This window comes from Stenella coeruleoalba (assembly GCF_951394435.1).
Source record: "Stenella coeruleoalba genome assembly, contig: scaffold_98, whole genome shotgun sequence".
Taxonomy (NCBI): domain Eukaryota; kingdom Metazoa; phylum Chordata; class Mammalia; order Artiodactyla; family Delphinidae; genus Stenella; species Stenella coeruleoalba.
In genome coordinates, this window is record NW_027646255.1 from 616414 (window position 1) to 635087 (window position 18674).

General features: G+C 44.0%; 1 long non-coding RNA gene across 7 annotated transcripts in view; it reads left to right on the forward strand.

Annotated features, from left to right (window-relative positions):
* The window catches only part of LOC307181236, a 1179595-nt gene that overhangs the window by 614847 nt on the left and 546074 nt on the right, over nt 1–18674 (forward strand). Inside the window, exon 8 of one of the 7 annotated variants that reach the window (XR_013826193.1) lies at nt 1847–1927. The exons of the other annotated variants lie outside the window; for them this stretch is intronic. This is a non-coding gene — a long non-coding RNA (uncharacterized lncRNA). Of the gene's footprint in view, nt 1–1846; nt 1928–18674 lie in introns of those variants that run through there. 7 annotated transcript variants of the gene reach the window in all.

The window sequence follows — 18674 nt, forward strand, 5'->3', positions numbered from 1 at the left end:
ATGGGGTTTTGAGTCCATTTCGTTGAGCAAGGAGTAGCTCTTGTCTATTCCATATTTGGCTTAAGGAACTTTATCTGTGCTCATTTCAATCTCTGGTTTTATGCAGCACCCCAACTCACCTTTCCCCATAAGCAAGCATAAGTGGGTTTTCTAAATTTGAGACCCTGTTCTGTTTTGGAATGCAGTTCCTGTGTAGCCAAGGTTACATTCCGTGTATTAGTGATATCTTATGATGTTTCTTTTTCTGTGTGACTTATTTCAGTTAGAATCATCGCACCTGAATCCACTCATTATGCTGCTAAGGGCCTGATGACACAGATTTCATTGCTGAGTGATATTGCTTTGTAAGTAAATACCACAACTTCTTTATCCATTTTTCACTTTCTGCGATGTTGAACTTGTACTGTAAACGAGGTTCTTGTAAACAGAGCCGTTCCAAACTTTGGGGTGGCTGTGTCTTTTTGATTTTAATTTCCCTAATCTATAGGACCATAAGTGGAAGTGCCCTAGGTTCTGTTGCTTTGTTTTTTAGATGTTTCAGGAAACACCATACACTTCTCCCGAGTGGTTGTTGGCAATTTACATCCCGCCCAGCAGCATAACAAGGCTCCCAGTTCTCCATGGCCTGTCCTGCCTTTCTGGATTTTACACTTTTTTCAGATGGCCCTTTTGACCGGGGGGAAGTGAGACTTCATTGTAGTGCAGATTTCCTTTGCAAGCTTGCTTGGTTGGCCAAAAAGGGCGTATGCGTTTTTTCCTGAATATATTCAGGAAAAAACGCATACGCCCTTTTTGGCCAAGTGCATCATTGTGGACGTTCTGCCTCTTTTCCTATGCTTTCAATGCAATTCCAGTCTACCTCCTGAAATCGGTTTCCTGCAATTCTGCCCCGCTTTCAAGTCCTCTTGGCAGCCTTACTTCAGTCTATTTTTGGACGATAGCTGTCATTAATAACTCTGCAGGTTTGTGAATTACAGTGCCCCTGAGCTCCTTTCTTCAACTCGCTTTCTTTTGAGCTGGCCGCAACACCGCAGGATGGCTTCAGGCCCTAATCTGGTTCCGGTACAGCACGCTGAGCCTTTGGTTATTTCCTCTTCCTGGTGGGAAATGAGAGTTAAATTTGCCCGTCCAGACACCTCCAGCTAGCCTCTCATTGGTTCTCGCTATTCCTGTTCATCTTCCGCAGAAATTGCAAACTGGGCCAAACAGGAGGTTAAAGGCGCTGACTCTCCAAGTGGGGAGAGTGTTAGTAAAGCGTCTGGAATGTTGCACCCGAGTACCAGGGGAGGAAAACTGAGACATATTTGAACACGTCTCCCGTTCACATGGTTGATCATACTCTGGGTTCCACATGCATGTTTTAGCTGAAGGAAGAATACCTTAAACCTGGAGAGTTGAGACCCGTGTAATGGGTACCATGCAATATGACTTCAAAGGGTCTTCATTTGTTCACCGAACCTCTCCAATCCTATCACTGCTGCGTTTATGCCCCTGTACACATGCTTGATTCTCTTTTGGAGACTTAGCAATCCATAGGTTTTACGATACTTACTAGTCAGGTACATTTTTAGGCGTTTAATATGCGGTGTTGAGTCCATTTCGTTGAGCAAGGAGTAGCTCTTGTCTATTCCATATTTGACTTAAGGAACTTTATCTGTGCTCATTTCAATCTCTGGTTTTATGCAGCACCCCAACTCACCTTTCCCCTTAAGCAAGCATAAGTTGGTTTTCTAAATTTGAGACCCTGTTCTGTTCTGTAATTCAGTTCCTGTGAAGCCAAGTTTACATTCCGTGTATTACTGATATCTTATGATGTTTCTTTTTCTGTGTGACTTATTTCAGTTAGAATCATCATACCTGAATCCACTCATTGTGATGCTAAGGGCCTGATGACATAGATTTCATTGCTGAGTGATATTGCTTTGTAAGTAAATACCACAACTTCTTTATCCATTTTTCACTTTCTGCGATGTTGAACTTGTACTGTAAACGAGGTTCTTGTAAACAGAGCCGTTCCAAACTTTGGGGTGGCTGTGTCTTTTTGATTTTAATTTCCCTAAGCTATAGGACCATAAGTGTCAGTGCCCTAGGCTCTGTTGCTTTGTTTTTTAGATGTTTCAGGAAACACCATACACTTCTCCCGAGTGTCTGTTGGCAATTTACATCCCTCCCATCAGCATAACAAGGCTCCCAGTTCTCCATGGCCTGTCCTGCCTTTCTGGATTTTACACTTTTTTCAGATGGCCCTTTTGACCGGGGGGAAGTGAGACTTCATTGTAGTGCAGATTTCCTTTGCAAGCTTGCTTGGTTGGCCAAAAAGGGCGTATGCGTTTTTTCCTGAATATATTCAGGAAAAAACGCATACGCCCTTTTTGGCCAAGTGCATCATTGTGGACGTTCTGCCTCTTTTCCTATGCTTTCAATGCAATTCCAGTCTACCTCCTGAAATCGGTTTCCTGCAATTCTGCCCCGCTTTCAAGTCCTCTTGGCAGCCTTACTTCAGTCTATTTTTGGACGATAGCTGTCATTTATAACTCTGCATGTTTGTGAATTACAGTGCCCCTGAGCACCTTTCTTCAACTTGCTTTCTTGTGACCTGGCCGCAACACCGCAGGATGGCTTCAGGCCCTAATCTGGTTCCGGCACGGCACGCTGAGTCTTTGGTTATTTCCTCTTCCTGGTGGGAAATGAGAGTTAAATTTGCCCGTCCAGACACCTCCAGCTAGTCTCTCATTGGTTCTCGCTATTCCTGTTCATCTTCCGCAGAAATTGCAAACTGGGCCAAACAGGAGGTTAAAGGCGCTGACTCTCCAAGTGGGGAGAGTGTTAGTAAAGCGTCTGGAATGTTGCACCCGAGTACCAGGGGAGGAAAACTGAGACATATTTGAACATGTCTCCCGATCACATGGTTGATCATACTCTGGGTTCCACATGCATGTTTTAGCTGAAGGAAGAATACCTAAAACCTGGGTAGTTGAAACCCGTGGAATGGGTACCATGCAATATGACTTCAAAGGGTCTTCATTTGCTCACCGAACCTCTCCAATCCTATCACTGCTGCGTTTATGCCCCTGTACACATGCTTGATTCTCTTTCGGAGACATAGCAATCCATAGGTTTTAAGATACTTACTAGTCAGGTACATTCTTAGGCGTTTAATATGGGGTTTTGAGTCCATTTCGTTGAGCAAGGAGTAGCTCTTGTCTATTCCATATTTGGCTTAAGGAACTTTATCTGTGCTCATTTCAATCTCTGGTTTTATGCAGCACCCCAACTCACCTTTCCCCATAAGCAAGCATAAGTGGGTTTTCTAAATTTGAGACCCTGTTCTGTTTTGGAATGCAGTTCCTGTGTAGCCAAGGTTACATTCCGTGTATTAGTGATATCTTATGATGTTTCTTTTTCTGTGTGACTTATTTCAGTTAGAATCATCGCACCTGAATCCACTCATTATGCTGCTAAGGGCCTGATGACACAGATTTCATTGCTGAGTGATATTGCTTTGTAAGTAAATACCACAACTTCTTTATCCATTTTTCACTTTCTGCGATGTTGAACTTGTACTGTAAACGAGGTTCTTGTAAACAGAGCCGTTCCAAACTTTGGGGTGGCTGTGTCTTTTTGATTTTAATTTCCCTAATCTATAGGACCATAAGTGGAAGTGCCCTAGGTTCTGTTGCTTTGTTTTTTAGATGTTTCAGGAAACACCATACACTTCTCCCGAGTGGTTGTTGGCAATTTACATCCCGCCCAGCAGCATAACAAGGCTCCCAGTTCTCCATGGCCTGTCCTGCCTTTCTGGATTTTACACTTTTTTCAGATGGCCCTTTTGACCGGGGGGAAGTGAGACTTCATTGTAGTGCAGATTTCCTTTGCAAGCTTGCTTGGTTGGCCAAAAAGGGCGTATGCGTTTTTTCCTGAATATATTCAGGAAAAAACGCATACGCCCTTTTTGGCCAAGTGCATCATTGTGGACGTTCTGCCTCTTTTCCTATGCTTTCAATGCAATTCCAGTCTACCTCCTGAAATCGGTTTCCTGCAATTCTGCCCCGCTTTCAAGTCCTCTTGGCAGCCTTACTTCAGTCTATTTTTGGACGATAGCTGTCATTTATAACTCTGCAGGTTTGTGAATTACAGTGCCCCTGAGCTCCTTTCTTCAACTCGCTTTCTTGTGACCTGGCCACAACACCGCAGGATGGCTTCAGGCCCTAATCTGGTTCCGGCCCGGCATGCTGAGCCTTTGGTTAATTCCTCTTCCTGGTGGGAAATGAGAGTTAAATTTGCCCGTTCAGGCGCCTCCAGCTAGCCTCTCATTGGTTCTCGCTATTCCTGTTCATCCTCCGCAGAAATTGCAAACTGGGCCAAACAGGAGGTTAAAGGGACTGACTCTCCAAGTCGGGAGAGTGTTAGTAAAGCGTCTGGAATGTTGCACCCGAGTACCAGGGGAGAAAAACTGAGACATATTTGAACACGTCTCCCGTTCACATGGTTGATCATACTTGGGTTCCACATGCATGTTTTAGCTGAAGGAAGAATACCTTAAACCTGGAGAGTTGAGACCCGTGTAATGCGTACCATGCAATATGACTTCAAAGGGTCTTCATTTGCTCACCGAACCTCTCCAATCCTATCACTGCTGCGTTTATGCCCCTGTACACATGCTTGATTCTCTTTCGGAGACATAGCAATCCATAGGTTTTAAGATACTTACTAGTCAGGTACATTCTTCGGCGTTTAATATGCGATGTTGAGTCCATTTCGTTGAGCAAGGAGTAGCTCTTGTCTATTCCATATTTGACTTAAGGAACTTTATCTGTGCTCATTTCAATCTCTGGTTTTATGCAGCAACCCAACTCACCTTTCCCCTTAAGCAAGCATAAGTTGGTTTTCTAAATTTGAGACCCTGTTCTGTTCTGTAATTCAGTTCCTGTGTAGCCAAGGTTACATTCCATGTATTACTGATATCTTATGATGTTTCTTTTTCTGTGTGACTTACTTCAGTTAGAATCATCATACCTGAATCCACTCATTGTGCTGCTAAGGGCCTGATGACACAGATTTCATTGCGGAGTGATATTGCTTTGTAAGTAAATACCACAACTTCTTTATCCATTTTTCACTTTCTGCGATGTTGAACTTGTACTGTAAACGAGGTTCTTGTAAACAGAGCCGTTCCAAACTTTGGGGTGGCTGTGTCTTTTTGATTTTAATTTCCCTAAGCTATAGGACCATAAGTGGAAGTGCCCTAGGTTCTGTTGCTTTGTTTTTTAGATGTTTCAGGAAACACCATACACTTCTCCCGAGTGGTTGTTGGCAATTTACATCCCGCCCATCAGCATAACAAGGCTCCCAGTTCTCCATGGCCTGTCCTGCCTTTCTGGATTTTACACTTTTTTCAGATGGCCCTTTTGACCGGGGGGAAGTGAGACTTCATTGTAGTGCAGATTTCCTTTGCAAGCTTGCTTGGTTGGCCAAAAAGGGCGTATGCGTTTTTTCCTGAATATATTCAGGAAAAAACGCATACGCCCTTTTTGGCCAAGTGCATCATTGTGGACGTTCTGCCTCTTTTCCTATGCTTTCAATGCAATTCCAGTCTACCTCCTGAAATCGGTTTCCTGCAATTCTGCCCCGCTTTCAAGTCCTCTTGGCAGCCTTACTTCAGTCTATTTTTGGACGATAGCTGTCATTAATAACTCTGCAGGTTTGTGAATTACAGTGCCCCTGAGCTCCTTTCTTCAACTCGCTTTCTTGTGACCTGGCCGCAACACCGCAGGATGGCTTCAGGCCCTAATCTGGTTCCGGCCCGGCATGCTGAGCCTTTGGTTATTTCCTCTTCCTGGTGGGAAATGAGAGTTAAATTTGCCCGTCCAGACACCTCCAGCTAGCCTCTCATTGGTTCTCGCTATTCCTGTTCATCTTCCGCAGAAATTGCAAACTGGGCCAAACAGGAGGTTAAAGGCGCTGACTCTCCAAGTGGGGAGAGTGTTAGTAAAGCGTCTGGAATGTTGCACCCGAGTACCAGGGGAGGAAAACTGAGACATATTTGAACACGTCTCCCGTTCACATGGTTGATCATACTCTGGGTTCCACATGCATGTTTTAGCTGAAGGAAGAATACCTTAAACCTGGAGAGTTAAGACCCGTGTAATGGGTACCATGCAATATGACTTCAAAGGGTCTTCATTTGCTCACCGAACCTCTCCAATCCTATCACTGCTGCGTTCATGCCCCTGTACACATGCTTGATTCTCTTTTGGAGACTTAGCAATCCATAGGTTTTACGATACTTACTAGTCAGGTACATTTTTAGGCGTTTAATATGCGGTGTTGAGTCCATTTCGTTGAGCAAGGAGTAGCTCTTGTCTATTCCATATTTGACTTAAGGAACTTTATCTGTGCTCATTTCAATCTCTGGTTTTATGCAGCAACCCAACTCACCTTTCCCCTTAAGCAAGCATAAGTTGGTTTTCTAAATTTGAGACCCTGTTCTGTTCTGTAATTCAGTTCCTGTGTAGCCAAGTTTACATTCCGTGTATTACTGATATCTTATGATGTTTCTTTTTCTGTGTGACTTACTTCAGTTAGAATCATCATACCTGAATCCACTCATTGTGCTGCTAAGCGCCTGATGACACAGATTTCATTGCTGAGTGATATTGCTTTGTAAGTAAATACCACAACTTCTTTATCCATTTTTCACTTTCTGCGATGTTGAACTTGTACTGTAAACGAGGTTCTTGTAAACAGAGCCGTTCCAAACTTTGGGGTGGCTGTGTCTTTTTGATTTTAATTTCCCTAAGCTATAGGACCATAAGTGGCAGTGCCCTAGGCTCTGTTGCTTTGTTTTTTAGATGTTTCAGGAAACACCATACACTTCTCCCGAGTGTCTGTTGGCAATTTACATCCCGCCCATCAGCATAACAAGGCTCCCAGTTCTCCATGGCCTGTCCTGCCTTTCTGGATTTTACACTTTTTTCAGATGGCCCTTTTGACCGGGGGGAAGTGAGACTTCATTGTAGTGCAGATTTCCTTTGCAAGCTTGCTTGGTTGGCCAAAAAGGGCGTATGCGTTTTTTCCTGAATATATTCAGGAAAAAACGCATACGCCCTTTTTGGCCAAGTGCATCATTGTGGACGTTCTGCCTCTTTTCCTATGCTTTCAATGCAATTCCAGTCTACCTCCTGAAATCGGTTTCCTGCAATTCTGCCCCGCTTTCAAGTCCTCTTGGCAGCCTTACTTCAGTCTATTTTTGGACGATAGCTGTCATTTATAACTCTGCAGGTTTGTGAATTACAGTGCCCCTGAGCTCCTTTCTTCAACTCGCTTTCTTTTGAGCTGGCCGCAACACCGCAGGATGGCTTCAGCCCCTAATCTGGTTCCGGTACAGCACGCTGAGCCTTTGGTTATTTCCTCTTCCTGGTGGGAAATGAGAGTTAAATTTGCCCGTCCAGACACCTCCAGCTAGCCTCTCATTGGTTCTCGCTATTCCTGTTCATCTTCCGCAGAAATTGCAAACTGGGCCAAACAGGAGGTTAAAGGCGCTGACTCTCCAAGTGGGGAGAGTGTTAGTAAAGCGTCTGGAATGTTGCACCCGAGTACCAGGGGAGGAAAACTGAGACATATTTGAACACGTCTCCCGTTCACATGGTTGATCATACTCTGGGTTCCACATGCATGTTTTAGCTGAAGGAAGAATACCTTAAACCTGGAGAGTTGAGACCCGTGTAATGGGTACCATGCAATATGACTTCAAAGGGTCTTCATTTGCTCACCGAACCTCTCCAATCCTATCACTGCTGTGTTTATGCCCCTGTACACATGCTTGATTCTCTTTTGGAGACTTAGCAATCCATAGGTTTTACGATACTTACTAGTCAGGTACATTTTTAGGCGTTTAATATGCGGTGTTGAGTCCATTTCGTTGAGCAAGGAGTAGCTCTTGTCTATTCCATATTTGACTTAAGGAACTTTATCTGTGCTCATTTCAATCTCTGGTTTTATGCAGCACCCCAACTCACCTTTACCCTTAAGCAAGCATAAGTTGGTTTTCTAAATTTGAGACCCTGTTCTGTTCTGTAATTCAGTTCCTGTGAAGCCAAGATTACATTCCGTGTATTACTGATATCTTATGATGTTTCTTTTTCTGTGTGACTTATTTCAGTTAGAATCATCATACCTGAATCCACTCATTGTGATGCTAAGGGCCTGATGACATAGATTTCATTGCTGAGTGATATTGCTTTGTAAGTAAATACCACAACTTCTTTATCCATTTTTCACTTTCTGCGATGTTGAACTTGTACTGTAAACGAGGTTCTTGTAAACAGAGCCATTCCAAACTTTGGGGTGGCTGTGTCTTTTTGATTTTAATTTCCCTAAGCTATAGGACCATAAGTGGAAGTGCCCTAGGTTCTGTTGCTTTGTTTTTTAGATGTTTCAGGAAACACCATACACTTCTCCCGAGTGGTTGTTGGCAATTTACATCCCGCCCATCAGCATAACAAGGCTCCCAGTTCTCCATGGCCTGTCCTGCCTTTCTGGATTTTACACTTTTTTCAGATGGCCCTTTTGACCGGGGGGAAGTGAGACTTCATTGTAGTGCAGATTTCCTTTGCAAGCTTGCTTGGTTGGCCAAAAAGGGCGTATGCGTTTTTTCCTGAATATATTCAGGAAAAAACGCATACGCCCTCTTTGGCCAAGTGCATCATTGTGGACGTTCTGCCTCTTTTCCTATGCTTTCAATGCAATTCCAGTCTACCTCCTGAAATCGGTTTCCTGCAATTCTGCCCCGCTTTCAAGTCCTCTTGGCAGCCTTACTTCAGTCTATTTTTGGACGATAGCTGTCATTTATAACTCTGCAGGTTTGTGAATTACAGTGCCCCTGAGCTCCTTTCTTCAACTCGCTTTCTTTTGAGCTGGCCGCAACACCGCAGGATGGCTTCAGGCCCTAATCTGGTTCCGGTACGGCACGCTGAGCCTTTGGTTATTTCCTCTTCCTGGTGGGAAATGAGAGTTAAATTTGCCCGTCCAGACACCTCCAGCTAGCCTCTCATTGGTTCTCGCTATTCCTGTTCATCTTCCGCAGAAATTGCAAACTGGGCCAAACAGGAGGTTAAAGGCGCTGAGTCTCCAAGTGGGGAGAGTGTTAGTAAAGCATCTGGAATGTTGCACACGAGTACCAGGGGAGGAAAACTGAGACATATTTGAACACGTCTCCCGTTCACATGGTTGATCATACTTGGGTTCCACATGCATGTTTTAGCTGAAGGAAGAATACCTTAAACCTGGAGAGTTAAGACCCGTGTAATGGGTACCATGCAATATGACTTCAAAGGGTCTTCATTTGCTCACCGAACCTCTCCAATCCTATCACTGCTGCGTTTATGCCCCTGTACACATGCTTGATTCTCTTTCAGAGACATAGCAATCCATAGGTTTTACGATACTTACTAGTCAGGTACATTCTTAGGCGTTTAATATGCGGTGTTGAGTCCATTTCGTTGAGCAAGGAGTAGCTCTTGTCTATTCCATATTTGACTTAAGGAACTTTATCTGTGCTCATTTCAATCTCTGGTTTTATGCAGCACCCCAACTCACCTTTACCCTTAAGCAAGCATAAGTTGGTTTTCTAAATTTGAGACCCTGTTCTGTTCTGTAATTCAGTTCCAGTGAAGCCAAGTTTACATTGCGTGTATTACTGATATCTTATGATGTTTCTTTTTCTGTGTGACTTATTTCAGTTAGAATCATCATACCTGAATCCACTCATTGTGATGCTAAGGGCCTGATGACATAGATTTCATTGCTGAGTGATATTGCTTTGTAAGTAAATACCACAACTTCTTTATCCATTTTTCACTTTCTGCGATGTTGAACTTGTACTGTAAACGAGGTTCTTGTAAACAGAGGCGTCCCAAACTTTGGGGTGGCTGTGTCTTTTTGATTTTAATTTCCCTAAGCTATAGGACCATAAGTGGCAGTGCCCTAGGCTCTGTTGCTTTGTTTTTTAGATGTTTCAGGAAACACCATACACTTCTCCCGAGTGGTTGTTGGCAATTTACATCCCGCCCATCAGCATAACAAGGCTCCCAGTTCTCCATGGCCTGTCCTGCCTTTCTGGATTTTACACTTTTTTCAGATGGCCCTTTTGACCGGGGGGAAGTGAGACTTCATTGTAGTGCAGATTTCCTTTGCAAGCTTGCTTGGTTGGCCAAAAAGGGCGTATGCGTTTTTTCCTGAATATATTCAGGAAAAAACGCATACGCCCTTTTTGGCCAAGTGCATCATTGTGGACGTTCTGCCTCTTTTCCTATGCTTTCAATGCAATTCCAGTCTACCTCCTGAAATCGGTTTCCTGCAATTCTGCCCCGCTTTCAAGTCCTCTTGGCAGCCTTACTTCAGTCTATTTTTGGACGATAGCTGTCATTTATAACTCTGCAGGTTTGTGAATTACAGTGCCCCTGAGCTCCTTTCTTCAACTCGGTTTCTTTTGAGCTGGCCGCAACACCGCAGGATGGCTTCAGGCCCTAATCTGGTTCCGGCACGGCACGCTGAGCCTTTGGTTATTTCCTCTTCCTGGTGGGAAATGAGAGTTAAATTTGCCCGTCCAGACACCTCCAGCTAGCCTCTCATTGGTTCTCGCTATTCCTGTTCATCTTCCGCAGAAATTGCAAACTGGCCAAACAGGAGGTTAAAGGCGCTGACTCTCCAAGTGGGGAGAGTGTTAGTAAACCGTCTGGAATGTTGCACCCGAGTACCAGGGGAGGAAAACTGAGACATATTTGAACACGTCTCCCGTTCACATGGTTGATCATACTTGGGTTCCACATGCATGTTTTATCTGAAGGAAGAATACCTTAAACCTGGAGAGTTGAGACCCGTGTAATGGGTACCATGCAATATGACTTCAAAGGGTCTTCATTTGCTCACCGAACCTCTCCAATCCTATCACTGCTGCGTTTATGCCCCTGTACACATGCTTGATTCTCTTTTGGAGACATAGTAATCCATAGGTTTTATGATACTTACTAGTCAGGTACATTCTTAGGCGTTTAATATGCGGTGTTGAGTCCATTTCGTTGAGCAAGGAGTAGCTCTTGTCTATTCCATATTTGACTTAAGGAACTTTATCTGTGCTCATTTCAATCTCTGGTTTTATGCAGCACCCCAACTCACCTTTCCCCTTAAGCAAGCATAAGTTGGTTTTCTAAATTTGAGACCCTGTTCTGTTCTGTAATTCAGTTCCTGTGTAGCCAAGTTTACATTCCGTGTATTACTGATATCTTATGATGTTTCTTTTTCTGTGTGACTTATTTCAGTTAGAATCATCATACCTGAATCCACTCATTGTGATGCTAAGGGCCTGATGACATAGATTTCATTGCTGAGTGATATTGCTTTGTAAGTAAATACCACAACTTCTTTATCCATTTTTCACTTTCTGCGATGTTGAACTTGTACTGTAAACGAGGTTCTTGTAAACAGAGGCGTCCCAAACTTTGGGGTGGCTGTGTCTTTTTGATTTTAATTTCCCTAAGCTATAGGACCATAAGTGGCAGTACCCTAGGCTCTGTTGCTTTCTTTTTTAGATGTTTCAGGAAACACCATACACTTCTCCCGAGTGTCTGTTGGCAATTTACATCCCGCCCATCAGCATAACAAGGCTCCCAGTTCTCCATGGCCTGTCCTGTCTTTCTGGATTTTACACTTTTTTCAGATGGCCCTTTTGACCGGGGGGAAGTGAGACTTCATTGTAGTGCAGATTTCCTTTGCAAGCTTGCTTGGTTGGCCAAAAAGGGCGTATGCGTTTTTTCCTGAATATATTCAGGAAAAAACGCATACGCCCTTTTTGGCCAAGTGCATCATTGTGGACGTTCTGCCTCTTTTCCTATGCTTTCAATGCAATTTCAGTCTACCTCCTGAAATCGGTTTCCTGCAATTCTGCCCCGCTTTCAAGTCCTCTTGGCAGCCTTACTTCAGTCTATTTTTGGACGATAGCTGTCATTTATAACTCTGCAGGTTTGTGAATTACAGTGCCCCTGAGCTCCTTTCTTCAACTCGCTTTCTTTTGAGATGGCCGCAACACCGCAGGATGGCTTCAGGCCCTAATCTGGTTCTGGCACGGCACGCTGAGCCTTTGGTTATTTCCTCCTCCTGGTGGGAAATGAGAGTTAAATTTGTCCGTCCAGACACCTCCAGCTAGCCTCTCATTGGTTCTCGCTATTCCTGTTCATCTTCCGCAGAAATTGCAAACTGTGCCAAACAGGAGGTTAAAGGTGCTGACTCTCCAACTGGGGAGAGTGTTAGTAAAGCGTCTGGAATGTTGCACCCGAGTACCAGGGGAGGAAAACTGAGACATATTTGAACACGTCTCCCGATCACATGGTTGATCATACTCTGGGTTCCACATGCATGTTTTAGCTGAAGGAAGAATACCTAAAACCTGGGTAGTTGAAACCCGTGGAATGGGTACCATGCAATATGACTTCAAAGGGTCTTCATTTGCTCACCGAACCTCTCCAATCCTATCACTGCTGCGTTTATGCCCCTGTACACATGCTTGATTCTCTTTCGGAGACATAGCAATCCATAGGTTTTAAGATACTTACTAGTCAGGTACATTCTTAGGCGTTTAATATGCGGTTTGGAGTCCATTTCGTTGAGCAAGGAGTAGCTTTTGTCTATTCCATATTTGGCTTAAGGAACTTTATCTGTGCTCATTTCAATCTCTGGTTTTATGCAGCACCCCAACTCACCTTTCCCCTTAAGCAAGCATAAGTTGGTTTTCTAAATTTGAGACCCTGTTCTGTTCTGTAATTCAGTTCCTGTGTAGCCAAGTTTACATTCCGTGTATTACTGATATCTTATGATGTTTCTTTTTCTGTGTGACTTATTTCAGTTAGAATCATCATACCTGAATCCACTCATTGTGCTGCTAAGGGCCTGATGACACAGATTTCATTGCTGAGTGATATTGCTTTGTAAGTAAATACCACAAATTCTTTATCCATTTTTCACTTTCTGCGATGTTGAACTTGTACTGTAAACGAGGTTCTTGTAAACAGAGCAGTTTCAAACTTTGGGGTGGCTGTGTCTTTTTGATTTTAATTTCCCTAAGCTATAGGACCATAAGTGGAAGTGCCCTAGGTTCTGTTGCTTTGTTTTTTAGATGTTTCAGGAAACACCATACACTTCTCCCAAGTGTCTGTTGGCAATTTACATCCCGCCCATCAGCATAACAAGGCTCCCAGTTCTCAATGGCCTGTTGCCTTTCTGGATTTTACACTTTTTTCAGATGGCCCTTTTGACCGGGGGGAAGTGAGACTTCATTGTAGTGCAGATTTCCTTTGCAAGCTTGCTTGGTTGGCCAAAAAGGGCGTATGCGTTTTTTCCTGAATATATTCAGGAAAAAACACATACGCCCTTTTTGGCCAAGTGCATCATTGTGGACGTTCTGCCTCTTTTCCTATGCTTTCAAAGCAATTTCAGTCTACCTCCTGAAATCGGTTTCCTGCAATTCTGCCCCGCTTTCAAGTCCTCTTGGCAGCCTTACTTCAGTCTATTTTTGGACGATAGCTGTCATTTATAACTCTGCAGGTTTGTGAATTACAGTGCCCCTGAGCTCCTTTCTTCAACTCGCTTTCTTGTGACCTGGCCGCAACACCGCAGGATGGCTTCAGGCCCTAATCTGGTTCTGGCACGGCACGCTGAGCCTTTGGTTATTTCCTCCTCCTGGTGGGAAATGAGAGTTAAATTTGCCCGTCCAGACACCTCCAGCTAGCCTCTCATTGGTTCTCGCTATTCCTGTTCATCTTCCGCAGAAATTGCAAACTGTGCCAAACAGGAGGTTAAAGGCGCTGACTCTCCAACTGGGGAGAGTGTCAGTAAAGCGTCTGGAATGTAGCACCCGAGTACCAGGGGAGGAAAACTGAGACATATTTGAACACGTCTCCCGATCACATGGTTGATCATACTCTGGGTTCCACATGCATGTTTTAGCTGAAGGAAGAATACCTAAAACCTGGGTAGTTGAAACCCGTGGAATGGGTACCATGCAATATGACTTCAAAGGGTCTTCATTTGCTCACCGAACCTCTCCAATCCTATCACTGCTGCGTTTATGCCCCTGTACACATGCTTGATTCTCTTTCGGAGACATAGCAATCCATAGGTTTTAAGATACTTACTAGTCAGGTACATTCTTAGGCGTTTAATATGCTGTGTTGAGTCCATTTCGTTGAGCAAGGAGTAGCTCTTGTCTATTCCATATTTGGCTTAAGGAACTTTATCTGTGCTCATTTCAATCTCTGGTTTTATGCAGCACCCCAACTCACCTTTACCCTTAAGCAAGCATAAGTTGGTTTTCTAAATTTGAGACCCTGTTCTGTTCTGTAATTCAGTTCCTGTGTAGCCAAGTTTACATTCCGTGTATTACTGATATCTTATGATGTTTCTTTTTCTGTGTGACTTATTTCAGTTAGAATCATCATACCTGAATCCACTCATTGTGCTGCTAAGGGCCTGATGACACAGATTTCATTGCTGAGTGATATTGCTTTGTAAGTAAATACCACAACTTCTTTATCCATTTTTCACTTTCTGCGATGTTGAACTTGTACTGTAAACGAGGTTCTTGTAAACAGAGCCGTTCCAAACTTTGGGGTGGCTGTGTCTTTTTGATTTTAATTTCCCTAAGCTATAGGACCATAAGTGGAAGTGCCCTAGGTTCTGTTGCTTTGTTTTTTAGATGTTTCAGGAAACACCATACACTTCTCCTGAGTGGTTGTTGGCAATTTACATCCCGCCCATCAGCATAACAAGGCTCCCAGTTCTCCATGGCCTGTCCTGCCTTTCTGGATTTTACACTTTTTTCAGATGGCCCTTTTGACCGGGGGGAAGTGAGACTTCATTGTAGTGCAGATTTCCTTTGCAAGCTTGCTTGGTTGGCCAAAAAGGGCGTATGCGTTTTTTCCTGAATATATTCAGGAAAAAACGCATACGCCCTTTTTGGCCAAGTGCATCATTGTGGACGTTCTGCCTCTTTTCCTATGCTTTCAATGCAATTCCAGTCTACCTCCTGAAATCGGTTTCCTGCAATTCTGCCCCGCTTTCAAGTCCTCTTGGCAGCCTTACTTCAGTCTATTTTTGGACGATAGCTGTCATTTATAACTCTGCAGGTTTGTGAATTACAGTGCCCCTGAGCTCCTTTCTTCAACTCGCTTTATTTTGAGTTGGCCGCAACACCGCAGGATGGCTTCAGGCCCTAATCTGGTTCCGGCACGGCACGCTGAGCCTTTGGTTATTTCCTCTTCCTGTTGGGAAATGAGAGTTAAATTTGCCCGTCCAGACACCTCCAGCTAGCCTCTCATTGGTTCTCGCTATTCCTGTTCATCTTCCGCAGAAATTGCAAACTGTGCCAAACAGGAGGTTAAAGGCGCTGACTCTCCAAGTGGGGAGAGTGTTAGTAAAGCGTCTGGAATGTTGCACCCGAGTACCAGGGGAGGAAAACTGAGACATATTTGAACACGTCTACCGATCACATGGTTGATCATACTCTGGGTTCCACATGCATGTTTTAGCTGAAGGAAGAATACCTAAAACCTGGGTAGTTGAAACCCGTGGAATGGGTACCATGCAATATGACTTCAAAGGGTCTTCATTTGCTCACCGAACCTCTCCAATCCTATCACTGCTGCGTTTATGCCCCTGTACACATGCTTGATTCTCTTTCGGAGACATAGCAATCCATAGGTTTTAAGATACTTACTAGTCAGGTACATTCTTAGGCGTTTAATATGGGGTTTTGAGTCCATTTCGTTGAGCAAGGAGTAGCTCTTGTCTATTCCATATTTGGCTTAAGGAACTTTATCTGTGCTCATTTCAATCTCTGGTTTTATGCAGCACCCCAACTCACCTTTCCCCTTAAGCAAGCATAAGTTGGTTTTCTAAATTTGAGACCCTGTTCTGTTTTGGAATGCAGTTCCTGTGTAGCCAAGGTTACATTCCGTGTATTAGTGATATCTTATGATGTTTCTTTTTCTGTGTGACTTATTTCAGTTAGAATCATCGTACCTGAATCCACTCATTATGCTGCTATGGGCCTGATGACATAGATTTCATTGCTGAGTGATACTGCATTGTACCTAAGTACCACAAGTTCTTTATCCATTTTTCACTTTCTACGATGTTGAACTTGTACTGTAAACGAGGTTCTTGTAAACAGAGGCATCCCAAACTTTGGGGTGGCTGTGTCTTTTTGATTTTAATTTCCCTAAGCTATAGGACCATAAGTGGCAGTGCCCTAGGCTCTGTTGCTTTGTTTTTTAGATGTTTCAGGAAACACCATACACTTCTCCCGAGTGTCTGTTGGCAATTTACATCCCGCCCATCAGCATAACAAGGCTCCCAGTTCTCCATGGCCTGTCCTGCCTTTCTGGATTTTACACGTTTTTCAGATGGCCCTTTTGACCGGGGGGAAGTGAGACTTCATTGTAGTGCAGATTTCCTTTGCAAGCTTGCTTGGTTGGCCAAAAAGTGCGTATGCGTTTTTTCCTGAATATATTCAGGAAAAAACGCATACGCCCTTTTTGGCCAAGTGCATCATTGTGGACGTTCTGCCTCTTTTCCTATGTTTTCAATGCAATTCCAGTCTACCTCCTGAAATCGGTTTCCTGCAATTCTGCCCCGCTTTCAAGTCCTCTTGGCAGCCTTACTTCAGTGTATTTTTGGACGATAGCTGTCATTTATAACTCTGCAGGTTTGTGAATTACAGTGCCCCTGAGCTCCTTTCTTCAACTCGCTTTCTTGTGACCTGGCCGCAACACCGCAGGATGGGTTCAGGCCCTAATCTGGTTCCGGCACGGCACGCTGAGCCTTTGGTTATTTCCTCTTCCTGTTGGGAAATGAGAGTTAAATTTGCCCGTCCAGACACCTCCAGCTAGCCTCTCATTTGTTCTCGCTATTCCTGTTCATCTTCCGCAGAAATTGCAAACTGGGCCAAACAGGAGGTTAAAGGGACTGACTCTCCAAGTCGGGAGAGTGTTAGTAAAGCGTCTGGAATGTTGCACCCGAGTACCAGGGGAGGAAAACTGAGACATATTTGAACACGTCTCCCGATCACATGGTTGATCATACTCTAGGTTCCACATGCATGTTTTAGCTGAAGGAAGAATACCTTAAACCTGGGTAGTTGAAACCCGTGGAATGGGTACCATGCAATATGACTTCAAAGGGTCTTCATTTGCTCACCGAACCTCTCCAATCCTATCACTGCTGCGTTTATGCCCCTGTACACATGCTTGATTCTCTTTCGGAGACATAGCAATCCATAGGTTTTAAGATACTTACTAGTCAGGTACATTCTTAGGCGTTTAATATGCGGTGTTGAGTCCATTTCGTTGAGCAAGGAGTAGCTCTTGTCTATTCCATATTTGACTTAAGGAACTTTATCTGTGCTCATTTCAATCTCTGGTTTTATGCAGCACCCCAACTCACCTTTCCCCATAAGCAAGCATAAGTGGGTTTTCTAAATTTGAGACCCTGTTCTGTTTTGGAATGCAGTTCCTGTGTAGCCAAGGTTACATTCCGTGTATTAGTGATATCTTATGATGTTTCTTTTTCTGTGTGACTTATTTCAGTTAGAATCATCGCACCTGAATCCACTCATTATGCTGCTAAGGGCCTGATGACACAGATTTCATTGCTGAGTGATATTGCTTTGTAAGTAAATACCACAACTTCTTTATCCATTTTTCACTTTCTGCGATGTTGAACTTGTACTGTAAACGAGGTTCTTGTAAACAGAGCCGTTCCAAACTTTGGGGTGGCTGTGTCTTTTTGATTTTAATTTCCCTAATCTATAGGACCATAAGTGGAAGTGCCCTAGGTTCTGTTGCTTTGTTTTTTAGATGTTTCAGGAAACACCATACACTTCTCCCGAGTGGTTGTTGGCAATTTACATCCCGCCCATCAGCATAACAAGGCTCCCAGTTCTCCATGGCCTGTCCTGCCTTTCTGGATTTTACACTTTTTTCAGATGGCCCTTTTGACCGGGGGGAAGTGAGACTTCATTGTAGTGCAGATTTCCTTTGCAAGCTTGCTTGGTTGGCCAAAAAGGGCGTATGCGTTTTTTCCTGAATATATTCAGGAAAAAACGCATACGCCCTTTTTGGCCAAGTGCATCATTGTGGACGTTCTGCCTCTTTTCCTATGTTTTCAATGCAATTCCAGTCTACCTCCTGAAATCGGTTTCCTGCAATTCTGCCCCGCTTTCAAGTCCTCTTGGCAGCCTTACTTCAGTCTATTTTTGGACGATAGCTGTCATTTATAACTCTGCAGGTTTGTGAATTACAGTGCCCCTGAGCTCCTTTCTTCAACTCGCTTTCTTGTGACCTGGCCGCAACACCGCAGGATGGCTTCAGGCCCTAATCTGGTTCCGGCCCGGCATGCTGAGCCTTTGGTTAATTCCTCTTCCTGGTGGGAAATGAGAGTTTAATTTGCCCGTTCAGGCACCTCCAGCTAGTCTCTCATTGGTTCTCGCTATTCCTGTTCATCCTCCGCAGAAATTGCAAACTGGGCCAAACAGGAGGTTAAAGGCGCTGACTCTCCAAGTGGGGAGAGTGTTAGTAAAGCGTCTGGAATGTTGCACCCGAGTACCAGGGGAGGAAAACTGAGAC